The sequence below is a fragment of the Lynx rufus genome, unplaced genomic scaffold (genome assembly GCF_022079265.1).
Source record: "Lynx rufus isolate CCGP_SWC_20201006 ecotype Redwood Valley unplaced genomic scaffold, mLynRuf1.p SCAF_17, whole genome shotgun sequence".
Taxonomy (NCBI): domain Eukaryota; kingdom Metazoa; phylum Chordata; class Mammalia; order Carnivora; family Felidae; genus Lynx; species Lynx rufus.
The window spans coordinates 36,985,195-37,012,451 of NW_025814831.1; positions in this window are offsets into that span (position 1 = coordinate 36,985,195).

Consider the following 27,257-nt stretch of genomic DNA (forward strand, 5'->3'; position numbering starts at 1 on the left):
AACAGTTAATAATTCTCTTCTTATATATCATGTCAAATCAGCCCTTTTTCTTCCTGTCTCTGGATGGGGCTCGTGTTTTTCTCTCATAAAACCCATAGTAACAACAGTAGCTACCATGTTTTGAGCACTGGCCTGTGCCGGCTGTGCTAAGCTCTTATTGTGCATTGTCTAGTTAACCATTTCCACAGTCTTGTTTATTAACCCCATTTTACAGGTGAGAAAACAGAGGCCTGGAGAAATTAAATAACTTGTCCAAGGTTACTTCCAAAAAGAAAGTAAAGTAGAAACAGTAAGGATTCTGAGATTCGAATTCGTGTCAGATTGCAGTTTCATCCTCTGCCACCCACATCATAGTAACTCCTTCAGGGAAGCAGCAATGAGAGTCCTGGGTCCTGGGAGGTGGGATAAAGGTGATGGTGAGATCTGTAGAGGACAGAGTTGGGAGCCTGTGGCCAATATCACAGCTTCGAAAATCGCCCATCAGGCTCAGAGTTTGCCTGGGGCTCCACAAGTGCCCTCTCATTTGAACCTCAGCACCACCCCATGACTCAGACATAAGTTTTTTTTCACCAACCCCCCCCCACCACCCACATTACACGTGAGATTTAAACTGAGGGTTGGGGAGGGGGGCGCCTGGGTGGCTCAGTCGGTTGAGCGTCTGACTTCAGCTCAGGTCATGATCTCGCAGTCTGTGAGTTCGAGCTCCGCGTCGGGCTCTGTGCTGACAGCTCAGAGCCTGGAGCCTACTTCAGATTCTGTGTCTCCCTCTCTCTCTGCCCCTCCCCCGCTCATTCTCTCTCTCTCTCTCTCTCTCTCTGTCAAAAATAAATAAAACATTAAAAAAATTTTTTTAAATAAATAAATAAACTGAGGGTCAGGGAAGTGATTTGGTCAAGGTCACTCAGCTGGTAAGTGGGGTGGGATGTGGCTTTGATTTCAGGCTTCCAATCTCTGATCTCCATTCGTCTTCCTAGACCCTCTGTCTCTCAGCAACACTTGAGTTAGGCTCACCTCTCATGCACTGGACAGCCTGCTCTGTCAGTGTTCAATAGTTAAAAAAGCACAGTGAGGAGACACGAGTGTGGTTTCTAGAACCAGATTACCAGAGTCGCAATCCCGGCTCTGTTGCTTGCAAGTTATGTGGCCTTGCACTATTCACTGTGTCTCAGTGTCCTCATCTATAAAATAAGAGAAAATAACAGCATCCACTTCTACAATTGCTATGAATGAAGTGTGTGAAGAGAGCTTAGTATCATGAAGGAAGCTATTAATACCTGCAAGTTATTATGACCACTTAACAATTTCCACCCAGTAGCTAGATTTACCGAGAAGCTACTATTTCAGTTAGTATAATTTACATTTTCCTGCCAAAGATAAGCCCTCCGGGCTTTTCTGCCTTAGCTTGAGTCACTCCCCTGAAAGCAGACTCGGGCAAAGATTCAGGTTGCACGTAGTTGAGGTGGTGATCCCAGAATGCTCTGTGAGAGAAGGAGGAAGGTGAAGCAGGAAAGGGAGGCAAGGGTAGTGAGCTGGCTACCACTGGCAAGAGGGGGGCTCGATGCCGCAGGGACCCTCTGAGAAGTCGGAACACATCTCAGAATGGCCCCTGGGGACCCTCACACCCCCATGGGGTAAGTGTTGCTCCTGGAGCATTCATCCCTGCCAACCTCAGAGGCAGGCATGCTCCAGAGGCCAGAGAACACCTGCAGGCAGCAAGAAGCAGGAAGCTGTGGGTCACCGGGGAACAGGTGGCAGGTGACCCTGGGGTAAGCCAAGGGCATATAGGTGGGGCTCTGCCTGCCAGCTACACAGTAATCTCCCAATGTTGCTAATGTGTACTCTAGGTGTATTTTTTTTCCCTCAGAAACACTTGCCAAATAGCCCCATTGTTTGCTCTGGATCTAGTTTTAATGAGCAAAATTTCCTCTTTGAACTGGAAGTGCCTGCTTAGAACTGTCTTGAGAAATTCTAGCTAATCAAGGCCCCCTTAAAGTATCCATAATCATGATAGCCCCCTGCATGTCCGTGCATCGTGCCTTCTGGTTTACCAAATTACAAAATTCTTTTTGCATATATGATCTCACGTAATCCTCATGGTAAGCCGGTGAAGTAGAGGACAGTCCTCTGATGCAGTCCCAGAGTGCTCCCCCCTTTTATAAGAGGTGAGAAACAGTTCCGTGATTTCTGTTGGGAGAGGATTCCGAGGGCCTGAGGGAAGTTTTGCAGTATCTCTGCTCTATCTGAACAGTCCCTAACGGACCAAAAAAGACCCATCCCAGCCATTTTACTCAAGTTTGGAAACTTTAAGAATATTGATGCTTCTAGAATAATTACTCAGTTACTTTGTTCATTTTTCTTAATGTACACATGTAACAAGATATCACAATAGAAATTTCTGCCAAGACCTAAAGACAACAGAGATTACATTCCAAAATGGGATGCCAGACCACCAAGCAGGCTTTAGAAGGCAGGCAGGGAAAACCAGTTTTGTGACTGCTGTACCCCTCAATCATGGGGATAAGAGTTTGGAGGTGAGAGAAGAGGGTTTGTGAACAAAGTTTTTGATGTGCTGTGAGTCCCATTCTTACCCACGAGTGAAAGAAGGGAGTATAGGGCCCTTGTCGCAAGCTTAGAGAAAGGGGATCCAACATGTCCCCTGAGAGGTTTAGGAGACACAGTGCACAGGTATCAAATATTCCACTTAGAAAATCTGAGGGATGAGTGACCAGCTGACTATGGCTTTGACTGTGGAGTAAAGGGAAGGCCAGTGACAGCTTGCACTCTCCAAATTTGTTACAACAAATTGAGTATCTGGCTAGATATTGGCCTCACCCAAAATAGGGTTGGCAGTGAAGGGGATCAGAACATCCCACCCCAAAATATGCCTCTGTAACATAAGGGTTATTTTGAGCTGAAGGCAATGAAGAAATGATACACACTGGAGGAACTGTTTGCCCTCTCTCTTTGTAAAAGAGAGACATGCCTTTCCCCTGTGCTGTGCCCCTTCCCCTCTTCGCATACTTGCCCGAGGCACTGACTTGAATCTAAGCTAAAACAACTCTTATCTTCCATTAGTTTCCCCTGTACATTACCTTCCATGATTTACCACCCCTAGAAGCCCAAACCCCTTAACTTGTCTTGTCACTTCATGATTTATCACTTTTTGTTAAAATGGTATATAAGCCCCCAGGCTTTAGGGGATTTTTTCACTCCTTTTTGTGAGAGCCTCCCCCACCCCCCAGGCCAAACATAGACCTTCTCTCCTGTTAATCTATCTTTTGTCATTTTAATTTGCAGGTTCCAGTCACTGAATATAAGAGGGTAGAGGAAGAGTCCCCCCCCTTCCTCCTCCCCCCCCCCCAAGTTACTCCCCACAGTAGTGAAAGATTATCTTAGCTCTAAGAGGGCTGCAGGGGGGACAAATAGATCTTCTCAGAGAGAAGCCTGAGGTATCACCACATTCACAGAGGCTGAAGAAGAAGTAAGCAAGTGGCTGGAATAGAGTATTTGTCCTATGAAACAAACTTTAGGAAAAAGATCCTCAGTAATTGGGAGTAAAGATCATCCAAAAGAGTCTGTGAGAGTCAGCTTAAAAACACCTGCCAAGTCCAAAGAGAGCAGATGATACAAATCACTATGCCAAGACCAATCAAGCAAGAACTCCCCCACTCCTCTTACCTCCTCTCAATTCCAGAACTCCAGCCCTGAAAGAGTCAGGACTCATAGTTAGTAAGTATACTTAGCCCCCTTTCTCTCCATCTTTCAATAATCCTGAGGTGGGACAGGAAAGGGAGCTTCAATTTTAAGGCAAGAATATTTCAACTATTAAATTTATACTATACATTTTGAAGTGACTAGAGGAATCTTGGGTATTACTAAGTGTGACTAGAAAGTCATGGGGCTCGCCCTAAATTTTATCTGGTGCAGGGGAAGAGCTCATTCCCCTGAATGGATGAGAATGGACAGTGGGAGACCGAAACAAATTTGCTTTGATTACACTCCATGAGTCATGTTTTCAATGTTGGGCGATTTCCTAGTGCCCAAGGAAAGAGTGGGTGGTTGTTTGTGAGTTGGACTCTGGTTCAGAACCCCAGAAAACATCACTGGAGAGGTGACACCAACCACATAAATAGGCCAGTGCCCACAGTCGCCATGGGGCTATGATCAAGAAGTACCATTGGTCCCCATCCGATTTAGAAACCCATTCTGACCAGAGATTATAAATGGTGAGAGCCACCACTGCTCCCGTTGCTGCACGACCACGGTCCAAAAATCCACTATATGTGCCCCCAGAGACCACCCAAGGATGAATCTATTAAGAGTTTGAATCTCTTGGGATGAACAGATTGGATGATGCCTGTGAATATTACAACAAACAAAATGTTTTAGGAGACCTTTAGAACTTACCGTCTCTCAGATCCAAACCTGCCCTTCCGGGCTCAGCCTTGTGCAGTTCAGACTCTGCAAACCACACTGCGGGCTTCCCTGCGGGCTCCCTGTTAGCTCTTGGATGGGAAGCACCAGAGGGAGACAGCAAAGCTGGAGGAGAAAGAAAGAATGCGTTCCTTCCTCTCTGCATCCCGTGGGGTGCCTGTTCCTTGGTGGTCACTCTGATGTCACCTCTCCACCCCGGCACTGGCAGTTCCCAGCACTTTGCACACAGTGCGGTTTTTCCAACGCTTACCTCACGAGCTTCATTACACTTGCCTCTCCCCGGAGACCCCAGGTCCCCACGGGCCCCTCTCCAGCTCAGAGGTGCCAGCCCAGCCAGCCGTGCCTTCTCCTCAAAGTCTGGGTTTCAGGTTGCTAAGTTTTTAATAATTCCCACCTGCCCTCACACCTAGCCCCTCAGACAGCGGCTGCTTTCTGCAGTTCCTACCTCCGTGACACCCTAGTGTCCTGGTTTTGACTTTCAGTTGCCAAGTTAATAACTTCACTCCTACTGAACAACTATTATACTACCTTCTCTGTTCAAATACCTGACAACGTTTCCCTCTCCTGGCCGGTCCCTGACTGGTATGCCTCTTGCCGAAAAAGTGAGAAGGGGAGTCTCTCAGGGGCCTCACTGGGGTAAAGAATCAGTGGAGCTTCAGGGCACCCGGCTGGCTTAGTCAGTAGACCGGAGCATGTGACTCCGAATCTCAAGGTCCTGAGTTCAAGCACCACATTGGGTGTGGAGCCTACTTAAAAAAAAACACCAAAAAAACACACAAAACAGTGGGGCTTCTAGGAGGGAAAGCTGCAGTTTTTTAGAGTAGTTTTTTAGTCTTAGCATTAGTTTTTGAACCATTTTTGAACCATGGAGCTCTCTGAGAGACAGATGAAAACAATGGGCTTTCTCTCTAGGAACTGTAAATATCTATCAGCACACCCCCCACCTTCAACCCTTGAATACAGTTTTACACCCACTTACAGGGGTTGGTGGACCCCAAAGCCCAGATTAATCATTCCTGTGGTAGAATGCTGGCCGGGGTGGGTCTTCTTCTTGGAGGAAATCTGGTTGGCTCTCGAGGCTGTTGTCTAAGCCTAAGAAAAGTCGAACAAAAGGACTGTCAGTACTGGGTTGCCAAGGAGCTGTCCTAGATTTTCAAACTCCCTGAATTTGAGATAAATTTCCTGACTGTGGACCTGCCAACCGTCCTGGATTCCTAGTTGCGCTGGCATCTGAAGCCTTAAAAATGTACCTTTTTCAGCAACGACTATTTTACTCATGGGGACCAAGCCAACAAGAATGAGGTCTTCTAAGCAGAACCCTGTTTGGGGGGCTCTCCTGCCTAGGGGCCCCTGGTTGACAAGCCAGCTGACCTGGCCAGGTCCCAGTTCTCTGCCCTTCAGCACCTCCTAGAGTGTAGCCCTCCTGGAAAGAAAGGCACGTCGCCATCTGCTGGCAGGCCCTATTATCACAGGCCAATTTACCAGAAAGCAATCCAGGGTGCCCCGTTTGTAAGCAAGTGGAAGAACTCTTTTATTGTTAGTTATCCGGATGTGTTTGTTGAAGGATTATGCTCTATCCCATTAGAGGGGAGAACACAGTTTGGGAGAAGTTACTACCTCTAGACCTCAATTTTTCCATCTCTAGGGCAAGGCCATTCTCTAAATGCAGAGGGGTCCACCGCTGATTTTCCTTTCTCCATTAAACTGCACCAGAGAGTGGAAGAGAATTCTTCCTCACATCACTTACAGTCAGATAGCCACCATCTATCTCTGCAAAGCTACCTGACATATAGTTGCTTTCTTAGCTGAATGTTGATCTTTTAAGTTACTTAGACATTGCTCAAGATACAGATGGATTTTTTTCTCTGTTAATTAAAAAAAGAAAGTTTATTCATTCAATCTGCAAAATTATTCATTCACCCAACAATTTTTACTGAATGCCTACTATGTGCCAGGCACCTTTGAGGCACTAGGGATATCACAATAAACAAAACAAGCAAACAAAAAATCCTTTCCTCATACAGCTTCTCACCTAGTGGAGGAGACAGACAACAAACAAAATATGTAAGTGGATGCATGCCAAGAGGGTTTTTTTTTTTTTTAGCTGTTGCTCTTTCTTTATTTTTACTATCATTTTTACTTATTTATTTATTTGCTTTTTCAGACAGGCGAAATTATAGCATGTCTGTCTGCTGATGGGAATGATCCAGTAAAGGGGGGCAGGGGGATACTGACACAGGAGAGAGGAGGGAGAATCGGTGAATTGTCCTTGAGGAGGTGAGATGGAATGGGATCAAGTGTGAGAATCTACTTAGGTGCTGGGGACACAGCAGAGAAGAAAACAGGCAACATCCCTGCCTTTCTAGAGATTTCATTCTAATTAGGGCAATGAACAATTAAAAAAAAAAATGGATCTATGGTACCCATGGTTTGGGATAAAGGCCATGACTGAAAGACAGCAGTCCTAGAAGTTCTCTTTGAGAAGTGACACTTAAGCTGAGTCCTGAAGTGTGCCACATGTCCATGTGAAGAGCCTGAGGGAAGAGGATTCTAAGCAGAAAGAACGGCAAATGCGAGACCTGGAGGAGGAAGAACTTGGCCCATTTGTACATTTGTAGGAGGTGAAGCTGCAGGAGGGTAGTTACCAAGAAGAGCGAAGCATGAGATGAGGTTACAGAGGTTGGTCACTGATGGCTTTTTTTTTAACAGCCAACGAGTTTTATGAAAAAAATTTATGGATAACTCAAGGCAAAGAAGGACAGCTAACATTGTAAAATGACAAAATCAGAATTAAGGCACATTTCAATAGATGGCATGTAACAAATCTCCGTGTCAAATCTTACGTTTAGGTTCAAAAAATCAATTGCAAGAAAACAGTAAAAGGAAGATCATACATGAACAGTTCTTATGAAAAGTGTTTTCGGCTTGCAAAGAGCAGAGTCTAGGACAGAGGCCTAAGTGCAAATTCCTTCCTGGGAATGTGATCAAAGGAGCAAAGGAGAGGAGGTGAGGCAGAGTGAAGAAGGAAGAAGAAAAGAATCAGTACAGAACTATGTCATGGAGGTGGCCATGTCTACAGGCATCTGTGTGTACAATCCCAGGAGGTCATGGCATTGCTGTCTGAAAGGTGTCTCAGCACCAACCCAGGGGGGAGGAAAAAAGACAGCAGCTCTCCATTGCCCTCGTACCACCGGGCAAAGGTTCTTTGCATGGTTGTCTACCTTGCCCGTGTGTGAGTGACAAATGGGCTTCCAGGGGGGCCCCACCCATAACGACACTCAGAGGCCCAAAGGCAGAAAACAAGGGGTACAAAAAGTGCACCTGAGGTGGGTCAGGGTCAACTGCACCTGTGCGAACTGGCTGGCACCCCACAGAAGTGGATACAGATGGAATAAGGGACAGGAGAGACCTAAACCTTGGAAGCGACTCATGGGACGTGTCTCATGCACATACATTGGTAAAGGAGGACGATTTCCCTTCCTTCGGCATTTTACCTCAGTCTTTTTAGGTTTTTTGTGGAGACACATGTATATAACTGAATCTCACTGTCAGTGCTTTCATGAAATTTGGGCCCTAAAGGCAAAGAGGTCCCCCAGAATGCTGTCCCAGAAGCCATAATAATCCCTTCTTTAATACTTGGCTAAGTCACAAAGCAAGCAGTTTTTATTAAATATTATCTAAGACTCCTGAGTCTTCATAAAATGTTAACTTATATAAACTATTTACTTCCGCTCCACCCAGGGCTACCATTGTGGGGGGAGGGGGCAGTGTGTTATGTTGAGAAAACCATTTATTCCATTTATCCCAGGCTAGCCAAAGGCCTCAAAATTAATATTTTGACTCATCTCCGAGTGAGGTTCTATGTACAGTCTCAGGGCCACACTGACAACAGCATTGAGGAAGATGCTGGTCTTCCTATGGCTAAAACATGTATCCCCACTACCAAGTCAGACTGCCTGCAGTACATTATAAGTTGATATTTTTCAAAACTCCTATAATTATCTTGTGAATAACTCAGTGCCTTGGGCATTAAATTATACCAATGTATTAAATGCAGAGTTTCCCAAAAAATCATAATTTTTGTGATTCTGTTTTGACATTCTTTTTAAAATATACCGGGAGCTTTTAAAAATGAAAGCAGCCCATGTATTTCTTGATTTCTGAGAGATCCTGCCTAATCCCTACCAACTTGCTGGAAGTACTGTTTATGGAAGTTCCATATCCCACCCCCCCCCCCCCCATTCTGAGGGCTTATTAGTCCTGCAACCTTTGGCTGCACGGGGGAAAGCAAAGGAGAATGAGCTAGAAGGTAAGTGAGGAACCCGTGCTCCTTTTCCCAGCTCTGAAGGTGTTTGTAAGCATCACCCGAGGCACTCTGGTATTGCACTGGAGATTGGTTTATTTTTCATTTCACAGTGTTAGGAGTCCCTTTATATAATTGTTGCTGCGGGGAGCCAGCACTTCTAGATACGTCTCTGTTGGATCCCCAAAGGATAGTCTTCTCGCAGAGTTTCTTCAACCTATTTATTCTCCCCGCCACTTTAAATTCAAAACTCAGGGCTGAATTCTCTCCTCATTACATCCCTGCTGGCTCTCCAATGGTGCCTTTGGGGGAGGCCCTGTAAAAGTTTGGGGATCACTTATCTCTGCCCTGCAGGTGCTCAACTAGCTGGCTGCTGGCTGTGGTACGCCACTGTTCAACCCCTCAGTGAGCTCCTGGACCTTCCCTCCCTGCCCTTTAGGTTCTAGGTACATGCAATTCAAAGAGGCTAACATGGGCTTGCAGAAATACCACCCAGGACTGGGGTGGGGAGTGTCCAGAACCTCGTGGTAGTCTGAATACTGCCTACCTTTAATAATACCTCCATCATTGGGGCGCCTGGGTGGCGCAGTCGGTTAAGCGTCCGACTTCAGCCAGGTCACGATCTCGTGGTCCGTGAGTTCGAGCCCCGCGTCAGGCTCTGGGCTGATGGCTCAGAGCCTGGAGCCTGTTTCCGATTCTGTGTCTCCCTCTCTCTCTGCCCCTCCCCTGTTCATGCTCTGTCTCTCTCTGTCCCCAAAATAAATAAACGTTGAAAATAAAAAATTAAAAAAAAAATAATACCTCCATCACTAATAAGAAGAAGAATGGCAGCGACCATCATTTACTGAATGTTTTCTAATCTCCAGGCTTTATGTTAAGTGTTTTACAAACATTATCCTTGTATAATCTTTACAACTGCTTTACCATGCAAATGGTAGTATTATCCCCATTTTATAGACGAGGAGGCTCAGACTTGTAAATGTTATTTGCCCATGTGGATAGTCATTGGTGGAAGCCAGGCTGGAAGCCAAACATGGACTCCAGAGCTGTCACATTTAACTACTGTATATATTATTGCACAGTCCTTATGTATGTCTCTGCCCGATTAGCAGTGGATGCTACATTTGTAGAGGATAGATTTACTCATCCAACTGTCCTCTGCTCTTCTTGAACTGGGGAAGCCTAGTTCAAGTCTCACATTCCCTCTGAGATCCTCCCCAACCGTCCAGCCTTCACAGAGCACCTCTCTCCCTGAATTCCCCTAGCAAGTAGAATGTGTGCCAGTGACTTGGCATTTTATCACCCAAGGTCTCAGGTCATTATCTCATTCAAGTGGGAACATCTTTTCTCCCCAACAAGAATGCATATAACCACAGGCAAGGACATGTCTTACTTTTCAAGGCAAGAGAAGTACCTGTTGAGTAGGATTGAGTAACTCCTCTTCCTCCAGATCCTTCCTGTTGGCTCAATGGCAGGCCAGCAGCATGCCTTTGAGAGGGCCCTGCTCCAGACTTGAAGACTGGGGTGTTGGAATCTCAGTTATCTTGGCTGTCTGCCCCTCACCATATACCCCTCCTTCCTTGCCCCGTGTCAATATCCTCACTTTCTTGCCCTTTCTTACCTGGCAGTCATAAATCTGGCAGCTTCCCACTACCTTCCTGATGAGGCTAACTCTTTGCTGTCCAGAGAGGTCACGGCAGCCTATTCCCAGAGAACTCTTGGCCCTCCTCTAGGACCCTCACCTGGGCAAGAAGTGGCCTCCCCAGTGTGCTGCCCTAGGATGTCATTGTGTAGCATCTATTGTCCCCACCCCCTCAGTGTTTTCCCCGTAAACTGCCATCTCTGAGGAGGAATCAATCCACCCTGTAATCATTTTCTTGGAGGGCCTGGGGACTGATTGATGGGTCTAGTTGTTTTATTATTAGCCAGTGTAAGTTAAGTAAGTCCAATCAATAAACTTTATAGGTCTCCCCAGATTGCTCCAGAGGTGAGACCCAGTCGCTTTCACCTCAATAGATTTAGACCCCTGCCTAAATAAAAAGCAATACTCACCTGGAGAAGCAGTTTTATTTCCTTTTGAAAGAATCTCTTAGTGCCCTTGAGCCTGTCATGACTTAAATCAATAACCTTAACAGCTTCCAAGAAGAAATCAGTTGCCTTTGGAGTGTCTCCGTGCCACCGCCCTCTCTGCCTGACACACGACGATTTTAGACCCCTGAACCGAACCAGGCAAAGTGGTGAGGACTAATACCACTGCCCGTCACATCCCTGGGCACCGGGCCCCCCTCCAGTGCTGGCAGTCCAGACCTTCCCCTCCTACCCTTCTCTCCCTCCCGTCCCAGACCTCTCTGTGCCTAAGACTCCTCGTAAACACATCCCTGCTCTGCATCCCTGGCCTCCAGGGCCCTGAGTGACTAGACTGGTCTGAGTGACCAGGAGCTGGTCTTCCTTGTCATTTTGAGGGTGAATGTGGTAGTCCTTCCAGGTGGCACTTTTGTGCATTCACAAGAATATCTAGGAAGCAGAGTAAAATGGTGGTATTAGTAACAGGAGGAGGAGGAATAACACCTCGACAGTGAGAATTTCAGGACTTATGGGGGAGAAGAGGGCCCGATCTGGGCCAGTGACCTTGCCAATTATTCCTCGGAGAATGCCACCCTCTCTGCCCATTTAGGGCTGGCCACAATAGGGCTGATTTAAGGGTGATCCTCACTGTCTTCACTCTGCCCCTTCATCAGGCTGGCCAGTCTCCACTTCCAAATTCTGCAAAGACAACCATGATGGAGCCAACAGTGATATGGTCTGGCTAAGGGCCAGGAGCCAGCAGGAGAGGAAAGTCACTTCTATCTCTCAGCCCAACGTCAGAGCATTGTGCCTATGAAAGCCCCATATCACCTATCTAGAATGGTGGCTAGAAAGCCCCTCACAATATTTTCATTCTCAAGTGGGAACAAGACCACCCTCCTTGGCCATGAGATCAAACTCGCAAATTCCAGGATTTCCATGGTTGCTCCAAATCTCATTCTGTGCTGCCAAGATGGACTCTCCAATCAGGCCAGTAAATATGGGATCAGGTTGTCTCAAAACCATTCCTATATTGGAAAAAGCTTTTGTCTTTTTAATTTTTTAAATTTAATTTTAAATTTAAATGGAAGGTGTTTAAATGGAAGTTCATTTATTTATTTTGAGAGGAAGAGCATGCTGGCAGTGGAAGGTCAGAGAGAGAGGGAGAGAGAGAGAATTCCAAGCAGGCTCATGCTGTCAGCGCAGAGCCTGATGCAGGGCTCAAACCCACAAACCATGAGATCCTGACCTGAACTGAAACCAAGAGTCAGATGCTCAACTGACTGAGCCACCCAGGTGCCCTTAAGTTTTATTTGAAAGAGAGAGAGAGAGAGAGAGAGAGAGAGAGAGAGAATCTTAAGCAGGGTTCACATTCAGCATGAAGCCTGATGAAGGGCTTGATCACATGACCCTGGGATCATAAACTGAGCTAAAATCAAGTCATACACTCAACTGACTGAGCCACCCAAGACCCCTGGAAAAGGTTTTAAATGAAATACTGGGATGGGAGGGAAACCCTCTCCCTATATATATCTATCCCAATAAAAATATATAAATGGTAAAATATAAAAAAGAGAAGTAATGGATTTTTCTGTTTTAATTACATCAATACTTTTAAAAACTGGAATAAACATACCTACATATTGGTCTGTTGCAGTAACGAATAATAGTTTCTGTTTTCCAGGTTTAACCTCTGCAAATTTGTTAATGACTTTGTCAAAACTCATCTTCACACAATTCATGTTCAATGGACAGTTTGTTGTTCAATAGACAGTCTTCACTCATGGTTAATTTTCATTTTGAAAAACTTCTTCTACATGAATCAACAAATATATAAATAGAAGTCTTAAATATAACAATAGGTTTGTCAAAGATTCATTAAAAATCCCATGTCACAATTCACTTTAGAAGTTGCAATACTGGGGCGCCTGGGTGGCGCAATCGGTTAAGCGTCCGACTTCAGCCAGGTCACGATCTCGCGGTCTGTGAGTTCGAGCCCCGCGTCAGGCTCTGGGCTGATGGCTCAGAGCCTGGAGCCTGTTTCTGATTCTGTGCCTCCCTCTCTCTCTGCCCCTCCCCCGTTCATGCTCTGTCTCTCTCTGTCCCAAAAATAAAAAATAAAAAAAAAAAAAAAGAAGTTGCAGTACTGTCCATGTATTTGTTTCTTGGGATCAATTTTAGATGCTTTCAAATGTGTTCGTAGTAAAAAAATTTCTGCTAAAATATCTCCACCAGAAAATTTACCATACATTTTTATTACAGTTGGTAAACTTCTACGGTGTTTCTTCTGTAAAAATCAGGGAAAATGGTTGAGTAACAGTGAATATTGGCATTATTTGATATGTTGCTTTAGAACAAGCATCCAGCTCTTTGAATGCCTTGAAAACAAGAGATTTAAACATTGCCCTTTTGATACAGGAGTACTGATGCATAGGGACACTTGTACCCCAATGTTTATAGCAACACTCTCAACAATAGCCAAATTATGGAAAGAGCCTAAATGTCCATCAACTGATGAATGGATAAAGAAATTGTGGTATATACACAATGGAGTACTATGTGGCAATGAGAAAGAATGAAATATGGCCCTTTGTAGCTACATGGATGGAACTGGAGAGTGTGATGCTAAGTGAAATAAGCCATACAGAGAAAGACAGATACCATATGGTTTCACTCTTATGTGGATCCTGAGAAACTTAACAGAAACCCTTGGGGGAGGGGAAGGAAAAAAAAAAAGAGGTTAGAGTGGAAGAAAGCCAAAGCATAAGAGACTCTTAAAAACTGAGAACAAACTGAGGGTTGATGGGGGGTAGGAGGGAGGGGAGGGTGGGTGATGGGTATTGAGGAGGACACCTTTTGGGATGAGCACTGGTTGTTGTATGGAAACCAATTTGACAATAAATTTCATATATTGAAAAAAAAAAACAAAACACATTGCCCTTTTCGGGCGCCTGGCTGGCTCAGTCAGAAGAGTATGTGACTCCTGGTCTCAGGCTCGTGATTTCGAGCCCTATGTTGGGTGTGGAGATTACTTAAATAAATAAAACTGTTTGAAAATTAGAAATAAATAAACACTGCCCTTTTGAGTCCTTCTGGCATGGGCACATGGAATGACAAAATCCTACTAACTCTTAGTCTGTTTCTTCATGTTTGCAATCAGGCATTATCATTGTTTATTTTGAATTTATGGTTTAAACATAGGAATATGTGTTTCCACAGGGTTTGGAACTGAAGGGTTCCAAATCATTAGGTACTTATTCTGAAAACAAACACTTATGGGTGAATTCACTGGAGTCAGGGGTTAATTCTCAAATTAACTTCCATGTAGAATACAATGCTTGTTAATAGATAAGCTATTTGAATGTGTTCATTGAAGCTTACATATACATTAGTGAAACTCAACAGCAACCAGAGCGATTATGTAGAACTTAGACCGACAAAAGAATTTTTCAAGGAGGATATTTTTATCACTGACATTGTTCAGATTGGCCGGCACATGTGAACAATAAAAAAAAAAAAAAAACCAGACTGAATCTTAATTTTATGGTTGTTTGAGAATTTGCTGAATAATGCACCCCCGATAGCCTGCCTTCGGGATGGGTGACCCCACTGCCCTCACACCCCTGGTGTCCCACCACTCACGCGAGGAGGGGGTGGAATTCAGCCCTGGCAAGCCACGCTCTGAGTCTGGCCTTCTAAACCTTGCCAGGAAGCCTTGCTGACCAAACTCACAAAATGGAGGCCCGTATCCAGGTCACCGACCTATTTTGTTCGGCCTGTGATGTTAACAAGCAAAACAAAAAAAGCCACGACCCGCCAGTGTCATTTGGCGGGGTGTGTGCTTACAGTTCACCGCTGTGGCCGCCACTCCTATTTTTCATGCTTTGTCTCATTTGCCCACCTCAGTCATCTGCCCGGCGTCTGTAGCCATCTGACTTTACGGCTTTGTCTCTAGAGCCATCCAGACAGGAACCTAAATGTTGTCCAGTCAGTTAGCCTGATGGCTCTGCTCTCTGCTCTGCCCTCACTGACCACAGCTCACCAGCCTCCCCCTAACACCTCAACTCTAACGCTTCAGAAGCCCCTTTCCCTCTCGTTTAACCTGGTGTTTCTCTCCTCTCACCACCACGGCTCTGCTTCAGAAAGGAGGCCCTTAGGCAACCAGCCGCAGAGTCTCCTCCAGCAGGAGCCAGGCAACTGCCTCCCTTTGCCCGGAAGCTTTGGTCTTCAGCTTCGTCTTTGATGCTCAGGAGGCCAGGGGGAGTGGCGAGCATGTACGTACCTGTCATCCGGGGTGCAGCAAGGGGCTGGCTCCCCTGGTTAGCAGGTGGCGAAACGGAGGGGAGAAACCATTTCCAAGCCCTGAACACACGCGCCGAGTCCCGCCCGTGGTTGGCTTCACTGAACCAACTTCAGGCAAAACGCATTCTTGGCCAAGCGGTGCCACACGGACACGAACAATTACTTTCAGCCCGGGGTGGTGGAGCCAGCTCGTGCCAACTCCTGAGATGCAGTTGCTAAGCACTCAGGAATTTTACCGGCGTGGTGTGTCTTAAAATCAGCCAAGGGAGAAGTATTTACACCAAGGACATTGGCAAATGTTAGAAACAAGGGCTTTCTGAGGGGGGTTGACCAGCATACCACGGCCTTCGGCCCAACCCAACATGCCCTGCCCACGGACAGTGACTAGAAATTCTAAGTTTTATTTGATTTCTTTTCGTCCCTTATGCTCTAAGAGAAGTTGTCTAGTGCAGGTAAGAGGTGGGTTCTGGAGCCACCCATCTGGGGTCAAGTCCACATCCTACCTGTGGGACCTGGAGCTTAATCTCCATGCCTCGTGTTCCCATCGCTAAAGTCAAGGTGGTCCTAGCACCTTCTCATGGGATTTTTGTGGGTTTATACAAGTCAATAAACATGAAGTACCTTGAGCAGGGCCTGCACCTAAAAAGTGCCCCACAAACATTAGTTGTTGTTCTAAGACTGAAATGTCCTGTAGTTCTCTTATTTTAGCTGTGTAGTTAAAAGATGCAAATATCTAGTAACCAATTTAAACCGTGCACTGCTCTGACTATAAATATCACTAATGTACCATCTTTTCGATTGGGTATCTATCAGGTTAACCCAAGTCCTCTTCCCCTCAAAAAGAGAGCAACGACACATGGTAAAAAGCCTATCAACACTGTTATCCCAAAATGTGGGTGTTGGTTTTGCATCTCAACCCCAGAATTAGGAAAAGTCTCCTCTTGCTTTATTTTTTTTTATAAATTCTTTTTTTTCCCCTCAAAGTTTATTTATTTATTCTGACAGAGAGAGAGAGCGTGTGGAAGGGGCAGAGAGAGGGAAAGAGAGAATCCCAGCAGGCTCCACACCGTCAGCACAGAGCCTGGTGCGGGGCTCGAACCCACGAAGCCACGAAAGCATGACCTGAGCCGATGTTGGACGCTTAACTGACGGAGCCCATTCAGGTGCCCCTATAAATTCTGCTTTAAAAAAAAAATCATTTTTAAGGTGCACTGTATTTTTCAAATGCTCACAGCCCTGAAATCAGAACAGATGTTAGAGTTGATGTGTGCATTGGATGTGGCCGTGTGTTTCTTTTTCTGTCCCTAAAAGCAGTTATTAAATTGTTGGTGCATCTTACAACTGATGGTGCCTTAGAATCTGAGAAGGGTAATAATAATTGTCAAAGGCATAATCAGTTAAGGATGGGGATGCCAGCCTCCTCGTCTGATGCCGTGTCCCCAGGATCACAGTGTTTCCAGGGTGGGGCTCTCTTACTTGTGTGACTACCAAGGCCGCCCGTCCCTACCCTGAGGCCCAGTGTTGGTAGGGGTTGGCCCAGGTCCAGACATTTTTTTTTTTTAAGTGTGCAAAGTTGCTTCCTCATTCTTCAATTAGAAGCACAGTGCAGCCTTCCCCTGGGGCTGGGATCTGACCGCCAGCAAGGAAAGCACTAAAGCAATGTGAAAGCAAAGGTGGGGTAGGAACTGGGCTGCGGAATAAGAAGCAGGCCCAGCTGTGCCCGGCAGAGAACATACCCACAGCACTGACATTCTGAGTCATCCCCTTCCTGGTTCCACATGGTTGGTCCACATGCCACACTTTCTCTATAATCTCAGTTTCCCCACCTGCTTTCTTGCCCCAACGGCTCGTGGAGTTTAAGAGGAGCAATCAATAAAAGGCTTGAAAGGACTATGAGAGAAATTCTGGCCGTGGAGACTCCGGGGTGGGGGTGGGGGGCCCCTCCCCAGCTGCCCCCTGAGCCCACGCTCTCCGCAGCCGGTGCCTCTGGGCCCCGGAACTGTCCCTGAGCCGGAGACTCTGAGCCATAGCCCCTGGGACTCCCCTGTGTGAGGCTGGCGCCAAGCTGCAGGGACCCCAGGGGAGCCCCAGCTAGAGCAGAAGCCACAGGAGTGACCCTTCATAGGAGCTAAGCTGCCATCCACACCCTGACCTCCTTTGTTCCTGTTTTGTCCCTACTCTGTCCTGTGTGCGGGAGCCCCTACAAGGCTGCGGCAGGAGGGGAGCACACAGTCTGGGCCTGGACCTCACCTGCCACTGCTGTGTCCAGAGCCCTGTGCAGATCCTTTTCCTCTTTGCAGGAGCCATGAGGTTGGGGGGCGGGGGGGGGGGGGGGACACAAACATGTCAAGCAAAGAAGCCTTGCAGGAAGACGGGGTGGGGGGGGCGGAGGGGGGCAGCTTCACCCAGCCGCTGCCACTACCGTCCCTGTGGCATGAAGATGACAGCCGCCACTCAGCATTCCTGCTATGGGCTCCACCCCGACATTCACACCGAAGCCACACTCCCTAGGCCTACACCCAGTCCAAGCTGAGCACTGGGGAACCGGGGATGGACTAACGCAGGGCATTCCTGAGAGACCCAGGACTCCTCCCAAGCAGCTTTGACTCAGGGCCTCCCCATGTATCTGCCCGAACGTTTCTCGTACTACTAAGACTCTTCCCACTTGTGTAATAAAAAAATTAATCTAGCACAAAAGAGATCTGACGTTTACTCCTAACTCCTGGGAGATAATCTTCATTTGCCTGGGGGGGAGGGCATTGGGCTGGCCAGATAACAGCAGTGTGACTTAGGGTGGGGGCTGGCCACACCAGGAAGAACAATATGGTTTAGGGTGCAGCTTTGGGTCACCCAGAGACAGAGATCCCCTATGTGGACAGTCAATCAACCATGCCTACATGACGGAGCCCCAATAAGCACTCTGAACACCAGGGCTTAGGTGAGCTTCCTGGGTTTACAACACTCCATGCATAGTCTCAGGTAGATTCCTGGAAAGTAACGTGTCCTGACTCCATGGGGAGGGGACAAGGAAAGCTCTGGGTCTGGTCCCTGGACTCCATCCTATGTGTTCCTTTCCTTGGCGGATTTTAATCTATATCCTTTCCCTATAAACTAGTCATGAGTCTAACAGCTTTCAGGGAGTTCCATGAGTCCTTCTAGCAAATCATGGAATCCTGAGAATGGTCTTGGAGACTCTGAACTTGCAGCTGGTGCCTGAAGTGAGGGCAGTCTTGTCGTCACTGTTCCCTCTAACCTGTACAATTGCCCTGAGTCTCCTCACTGCCTATTCTTCCCTTTCACTGGGGCCAGAACTGCACTGGGGTCCGAGCTCACCCCCTTCCTGGGCTCCCACCCTTTTATCCTTCATAGGCATTTCCCTCCAAAATCTCTTTTACGGCCGATCCCATCTGGGCATCTGCTTCTCAGTGAACCTGAATGAACACAGGTGGTCTGTGAGCCATTGGTAGACTCCTGGACCCCACCTCGCACCTGCTAAGTGACACTCTCAGAGGCGAGTCCTAGGGATCCACATTGTAGATGAGGTGCCCACATGATTCAGGTGCACACCAAACTTGAAGGGCCACTGGCCTGGACGATGGGCAGTTTCTGAGCCACTGCTCAGGCTCAGATGAAAGGCCGCCACCAGTGGGAGGTGGGCATCCAAAGCACCACCAGGCTGCTGCCCTGGGTGGGACGCTAAGCTCCCAGCTGCAGGGTGGATGTGTCCCATGATGGTCTCATGGGTGGCAGTGAGTGCAGTCATTGTAGGAGCTGGTCCCACACATGAGACCAGGTGCTTCCTGCTGCCTACACCCCCACCACCTTGTCGGAGACATCAGTCCGTTATCCTCACACCCAACCTGGCTCTTTGAGAGCCCAAGCTTCAGAACATTTCCCTGCAGCATCTACTGCCATCTCCTTTTTCCACCAGGATGCTGGGATCCCTATTCCTCTCTAGGGTTTCTTGTCATCACAAAAGCTCATCATCACAAAAGCTCAATCGTTCCAAAGCCTGACAAACAAGGGCCACTTCCTCTTTGCATTTCCTTGTATGTATTTCCACTTTTGACAACGCTTCCATTTATTCATTCATTTATCCAACAAATGCTATAGAATGCTTAGTACATAGCATATACACACTGGAGTCATCGTACCCATAACCCCCAAATGGGATCAGCCTAGACACAATGGACTGAAGAATCACAGATCTTGAGACCACAAAGTTACTTGATGTTATGATAAGAATAATAAGGTGGTCAGACTAGTCAATTACAGAAATCATCTTAGAAATAAGCTGCCATGAAATACAACATAGGAATGTACCACGCATGTGATTGAGGCGCCTCCGAACCTTCCCCGGAACCTTGGTTGGTGCGAACGTGTGCTTCTGACCTTGATGACCACATCTCCAATCCCTTCATCCAGGACTTCATCCTGGGTGACTGAGGACTAGATCTTAGACAAGCAGCTCTTAACATCTTTTGAATTAGGAATCTCTTTGAGAATTTGATGAAGGCTATGGACTCCTTTCTCCACAAACAGACTCCCCCTCCCCCCCGCCCCGAGATAGAGATCCTGCCTGTGCACAAGCAGGGGAGGGGCAGAAGGGGAGAGAGAGAATTTTAAGGAGATTCCACACTCAGTACAGAGCCCAGTATGGGGCTGGATCTCATGACTGTGAGATCATGACCTGAACCAAAATCAAGAGTAGGACCCTCAACGGACTGAGCCACCCAGGCACCCCCAGCCTTTTATATATGCAAAATTGTGTACACATTCCAAAGGGTTCCATCCTCTGCTCACATATTTAGCTACAGTAATGTAGCTAAATATTTAGTACAGTATTACTAATATTAGCAATTAAAAGAAAAACTATTTCTCTACTCACAACACTTCTGGCACCAAATATGGGGGGAGGGGTTTCCACATCAACCGATTCTCCAACTCTCCATGCACCAACTGTTCTCATTCTGACACAAACTATGAGAGTTGGCACGGACCACACAAGCTAAGGGTTCAGATCCATAAGACTGCTTCCACTTCGGACACGAGTTGCAAGTCCCAGGCTATGACTTACACTTCTTTTTTTTTTTTAAGTTTATTTATTTTGAGAGAGAGAGCGCGCGCATGTAAGTGAGCATGCATGTGAGCAGGGGAGGGGCAGAGAGAGAGAGAGAGAGAGGAGAGAGAAACCCAAGCAGGCTCCACACTGTCAGTGCAGAGCCTGGTGTGGGGCTCAAACTCACAAACCATGACATCATGACCTGAGGCGAAATCCAGAGTCGGACGCTTAACTGACTAAGCCACCCAGGCATCCCATCACTTACACTTCTTTTATTTTTTAATTAAAAAAAAAATTTTTTTTTAAGTTTATTTATTTTTGAGACAGAGCATGAATGGTGGAGGGTCAGAGAGAGGGAGACACAGAATCTGAAAGAGGCTCCAGACTCTGAGCTGTCAGCACAAAGCCCGACACGGGGCTCAAACTCATGGACCGCGAGATCATGACCTGAGCTGAAAAGTTGGACGCTTAACCGACTGAGCCACCCAGGCGCCCCCCATCACTTACACTTCTAACCAACTGCCTATAAATCCAGGTTCCCATAGCCCCTTCCTCAGGCTTGATAATGTTATCAAGGCTTACAAAACTCAAAGAAACATCTACTTACATTTTTCTTATATTATTATAAATAATATTATAAAGGATACAAATGAACAGCCAGATGAAGGGGAACAGGGTGAGGTCCAGAAGGGTGCCAGGCACAGAAGCTTCTGTCCTTATGCAGTTGGGTGTGTCAGTTTCCTCGTATGTGGATGTGCTCACCAATCCAGAAGCTCTCTGAACCCCGAAGTTTAGGGACAGAGGCTTCATCACGTAGGCATGATTATTGATAATCGTTAACTCAATCTCCAGCCCCTCCCCTCCCTGGAGGATGAGAGGTGGAGCTGAAAGCTTCAGACTTATAATCATGACTTGGTCTTTCCGGTGACCAGTTCCTCTTCTTGAAGCTATCTAGGAGCCCACAGAAAATTGCCTCATTAGAACAAAAGACACTCCTATCAGGAAATTTCATGAGATTTTGGAGTTCTATGTAAGGAACTGGAAGCAGAGACCAAATATATTTTTTATCATGTCACAGTAATAAAAAAACTAGAAGAGATCTAATAGTGGAATTAAGGTACAATATGACCAAATAATAACACATTATGCAGTGATTGAGATATTTTTTAAAAAATGTTAATGTCTATTTTTGAGAGAGAGAGAGAGAGAGAGAGAGAGAGAGAGAGAGCACAGCCAGGGAGGGACAGAGAGAAAGAGAGACACAGAATCCAAAGCAGGCTCCAGGCTCTGAGCTGTCAGCACAGAGCCCAATGTGGGGCTCGAACCCACAAACTGTGAGATCATACCTGAGCCAAAGTTGGACAGTTAACCAACTGAGCCACCCAGGCACCCCAAGATTTTTTAAAAATACCCTTGCTGACATGATGAGCCAAAATATACTGCCTATCCTGTGATGGACATGATTATAAGTTCTTTAAATGTATTAATTCATGCTTGTCACCAATGCCTTATAAGGTATGCTTTAATTTTACTCTTATTTTGTAGATAAGGAAACTGAGGTAGAGAGGTTAAGTAACTTGCCCAAGATTATATAGTTACTAAGGAGAGGGGCAGGATTTGAATCCAGGAGATCTGAGTTTATAAACACAAAAATGTAGAATATGAAGTCCTCCATACCATATGATCCCATTTTAGTTAAAAAAAAAAAATTTGGACTGGTGACCCCTGTGGTGGCTTTACTATACGCCCACAAGTTCTTGGATTCTCCTCCTTTCAAGAGTTAGAAGTTAAATCCTCTCCCCTTGAGGGTGGTCTTCACTTACTATCTTCCTTCTAATGAATAGAATGTGGCAGAAAGGACTTCCAAGACTAGGTCACAGAAGACACTGCAACTTCCTCCTTGTTTTCTCCCAGATCACTTGCTCTGGGAGAAGCCAGCCCCTGTGCTGTGAACATTGTCAAGCAGTCCTGTGGAGAGTCTATGTGGGGAGGAACTAAGGCCTCCAGTCGACAGTCTCAGGAATAAGCCACTTGCAATCAGGTTTTCCAGTCCCATTCCAGTCCCAAATGGAGGTTTCTCATCTGTCAAATGGGCATTAATTCTGCAGAATTCATGAAATTAGATATTGCCAGATATTTATTGTCTTAATCCATTCAGGCTGCTGTAACAAAATGCCACAGACTGGGCGGCTTATGAACAGCAAAATGTTATTTCTTATGGTTCTGGAAGCTGAAAGTCTAAGATCAGGGTGCCAGCATGGTGACATTCTAGCAAGGGACTGCTTCCTGGTTCATGGTCAGTCCCTCCTCACAGCATCTTCTCTTGGCGGAAGGGGCCAAGGATCTCTCTGGAGCCTCTTTTATAAGGGCACAAATCCCATTCATAAAGGCTCCCTTCTCATGACCTAAGTACCTCCTAACAGCCCCACCTCCTAATACCATCACACTGGGCATTAGGATTTCAACATATGAATTTAGGGGTGGGGGGAGAGCACAAATGTCCAAACCATAGCATTTACATAGAACAAATAACATGATTATATACAATGTGAGGCAGATTATGTGCAGTATAAAAGAGAAACAATACTTCCCGACAAGAATGATTCCTGCAACCTATGGTCTTATGAATGTAAATTTAGGGACTAACAATTCTCATTTTATAAATTCCTTTTTTTTTTTTTAATGCTGAAGTATTGGGCACCTAGATGGCTCAGTTCGTTAAGCATCCAACTCTTGATTTCGGCTCAGGTCGCCTCACAGTTTGTAGGTTCGAGCCCCGCATTGGGCTCTGTGATGACAGTGTGGAGCCTACTTGGAATTTTCTCTCTCTCTCTCTCTCTCTGCTCCTCCCACATCTCTCTCTTTCTCTCTTTCAAAATAAATAAACGTTTTTAAAAATGCTGAAGTATTTTATTTATTTATTTTTAAGTTTATTTATTTATTTTGAGAGAGAAGGGGAAGGGCAGAGAGAGGAGATAAAGAATCCTAAACCGGCTCTGAGCTGTCAGCCCAGAGCCCTGACAGCTCAGAGCCCCACACAGGGCTCGAACTCATGAATGGTGAGATCATAACCCGAGCCAAAATCAAGAGTCAGACACTTAACCAACCGAGCCACCCAGGTACCCCAAAATGCTTACGTATTTTAAAATAAATTATAGCATCATAATATTTCATCCCTAAATACCTTCTCCAAAAAGTGAGAACATGTTCCTGCATAACTGCCTGACCTTTGGCCAATGATACTGCAAGAAAATTCCCCCAATCAGAATTCAGGAACGATAGCATTCTCCTCACACGTACCTTGCATATAAGCCTCCACTATCAGGATCTTGTTTAAATGGCAGTAGCAGTAGATCGGCCCTTTGTAAATGAATTGAAGCAGACCGATTAAAACGGAGAAATGCTCATACCTAGCAACTTACGATAGAATAGGTTTCACCCATCTACAAGGGAGGGAGAATACTGGGTGGATGGGTTACGCAAGAAATAGCCGTGAGCCAGAGACTTCCAGTATCTGCCACGTTGGCAGACCAGCAGGGCCACTGGCTCCCTTTCCCAAATTTCTGCTGGAAAAACTACAGAGGGAAACTGGGATTCCGGGAACCAACACCAACAACAATAACTATAGCAACAAGGCTTGAGAAGCCTCTGGGGAGGTGGCTCACACCAGGGCCTTGCCTTGTGCACTCTCCAGCACACAGTACAGGACAGAGCCACCAGCGCTTCTGGGGAACGTGTGCTTCCTACCTGGAGCGCTGTTACTCCTTCAGAAGAACAACAGCAAACCACACAAGCCACCCATGTGATTTGAAGCAGAAGGATTTGAACAGGGACAAACAGACCAAGAATCTAAAACAAGCCTCAAGTAGAAATAAAGAGAGAAAAGATACGCAGGATGAAGCAAGAAGTGTAAAGAATGGGGCCCCTGGGTGGCTCAGTCGGTTGAGCGTCCGACTTTGACTCAGGTCATGATCTCGCAGTTCGTGGGTTTGAGCCCTGCGTCAGGCTCTGTGCTGGCAGCTTGGAGCCTGCTTCAGACTCTGTGTCTCACTCTCTCTCTGCCCCTCCCTTGCTCATACTCTGTCTCTCTCTCTCAAAAATAAAATAAACACTGAAAAATTAAAAAAAAAAAAAGAAGTGTAAAGAACACGTAGAAATATTAGGTATGAAAATGCTAACCATGAATAATAGACACAGGGCCAGGCTAGGACTGAATGACACCCAAGGACAAAGCAAAAGAGAAAACAAGGTAGACCTGCACAGGCAGATACTGGTCTCACCACCCCCCACCCCTCCTGCCCCAGAGTCTGGGGTTTGCCTGGAGAGCTTTCTCATAAAAGGGACTGGTGGAGAAGTTGGATCCTGTCTCCTGTGCACCTGCTACACCATGCTTGCTGTCGCTGGACCTACAGCTTGGAGGTCCTGGTCCCTTCCCACCTGATCCTTTGGCCCATTGCCTTCAGGTGGAATTTCTCCCTCTAATACCCTACAGATGGGACCGGCTACACAGTGTGCAGGTCCCCATGCAAAAGAAGAGTGTGATACCCCTTGTTAAAAATATATATATGTATGAAGACTTTCAAAATGGTGACAACACAACATTAAACCAGTGGTCCAGGAAGCCTACTCAGTCCATAAGGGTCTGGGGGCTCCCCAGCCTGCCCCCAACCCCACCCTTGCAGCTGGGGGTACATCAATGAGCTTTGGGTTTGTTACAGAGCTTCCTTCACCCCTTCAGCCACCCACTGGGTGGGATCTGTCAAAATCCATTCCCAGACCATTTCTCCATGCGGGCCTCGGGCTCAACCCCACCAAAACTCATTCCTCGTCTCACCAGTGTCTTCCCATCAAATGAATAACCTTAGAGCAGTTTCTTTGGGAACCTCTTGAGGCCCTGAATTGTCCCCAGGCAGGCACTCAGAGCCGCTCTCCCTTCAACCCCAGCAACAGGGACAGATGGCTGCTGGCAGCCATTCTGAGGTGGGGTGGGGTGGGGGTCTCAGTACCAAAAAGGAAAATAAAATAGGATTCATCCCTTCCCCAGAGCCATCAGTCCACAAAACTGCACTGTCAGAGGGGTGCGTAGGTGGCTCAGTTGGTTGAGTGCTTGACTTCAGCTCAGGTTGTGACTTGAAGTTTTGTGAGTTCAAGCCCTGCACGGGGCTCTCTGCTGTCATCACAGAGCCTGTTTCATCACAGAGCCTCTGTCCCCCTCTCTCTCTGCCCCTCCCCCGCTAGTTCTTTCTCTTTTTCTTTCTCTCTCTCTCAAAAATAAATAAGCATTTTTTTAAAAAACTGTGTTACCAGAAAAGCCATCAGGCTTAGAGGGCCCCAGTGAAAAATTTAGAGTCAGGCTAGGGAATTTTGTTTTTCTGTTCGTTAAAAAAAAAAAAAAAAAAAGTGGATGATGAGGTAGTTCAAAGAGCCATTAAACCCCACAATGAAAACCTAAGAGTTCTGGCAATCTGCATCCTCTTAAAGCGAGTTCTGATTTGGGCAGTGGGAAGGCTTGTGTGTTGGGGGAAAGGGGACATAAAATATACATAGCATAAAATGCTAACCATTTTAATTATTAAAAACATTTTTTTTAATGTTTGTTTTTGAGAGAGAGACAGACAGACAGAGCATGAGTGGGGGAGGGGCAGAGAGAGAAAGGGACACAGAATCCAAAGCAGGTTCCAGGCTCTGAGCTGGAGCCAGACACGGGGCTCAAACCCACAAGCCATGAGATCATGACCTGAGGCGAAGTCAATTAACCGGCCGAGCCACCCAGGCACCCCACCATTTTAATCATTTTTAAGTGCACAATTCAGTGACATTAAGTACATTCACACTATTGTGCAACCCCCACCCCTATCCATTTCCAGAACTTTTTCATCGTCCGCAACTGAAATTCTGTACCTGTTAAACAATAAATTAAACAATAGTTCCCCATTCACCGTCCTCTCAGCCCTGGAAACCTCTTCTCTACTTACTGTGTCTATAAATGTGTCTGTTCTACGTATTTCTTAGGTAAGTAGAATCCTATAGTATTTGTCCTTTTGCATCTGGGTTCTTTCACTTAGCATGATGTTTTCACTTGGAATCCATGTCGTAGCACGTGTCAGGATTCCATGCCTTTTATGGATAAATGATAGGGTCCCAGGATGGGTCTGAAAATTCAACTGACAAAAGACAGAATGACAGGAAAAATCATACAAAAACTTTTTCAAGTATGCTTCACACCCAGTGCAGAGCCCAATGCGGGGCTTGAACTCATGACCCTGAGATCAAGACATGAGCTGAGATTAAGAGTTGTACGCTTGACTCACTGAGCCACCCAGGCCCCTCCAAAATTATGCAACTTTTATTAATTTTTTCATGCACTTGGAAGCCTTCGCAGGAGATAGAGACCTGAAGAAGTGAACAGAACACGAAGCTTTATAGCTTTCAGACAAAGAAGCAGTAAATTTGTAAGGATTTGACAAGACAAATCCTTAGGCTAGGGGGAGTAAATGGTGAAGAAATCACGAGGAAGATAAGGGTTAATTTAACAAGGTTTGTTTCCACAGATTTCTCAGCCCCAATCCCCTGGCCTATAATGATAAGAATGTCTTCCTTCCTCCTGGTACAGGGAGGGTACCTTTCACATGGGGGTTTTATGACCTGTTTTAGAGAAGAAGACCGCCAGGGGCGGTCAAAGCAACCTTCCTCCTTCTCCTGTTTCCTCAAACTCCTTCAGCCTAAAATATTCAATCTGCCAAGGTGCTGTATTTTGGGGTCGCATGTTCTGAACACAATCACTTGCCCACACCTTTGTCAGGGGCCCTTTTGCTAAACTCTCCTCAATTACTCCATTAGAGTATCTCCTGCCGGGCACTGACTGACAAGAACAGAAACCCTTTGGAGCCAGGAAGACAAGAATTCAAATCTTGGCGTTTTTTGCTCAATCGCTCAGATGGGTTCATCTCTCTGAGCCTCCCCTCCTTCCATGGTCAAGTGGAGATAATGACATAAATGGGCTTGTGGGGTGGATAGAATGGAAGAGCAAACGTGAATGCCCAGCACACTGTGTGTGCCCAGTAGTGCCAATCCCCTTTCTTCTGCTGAATG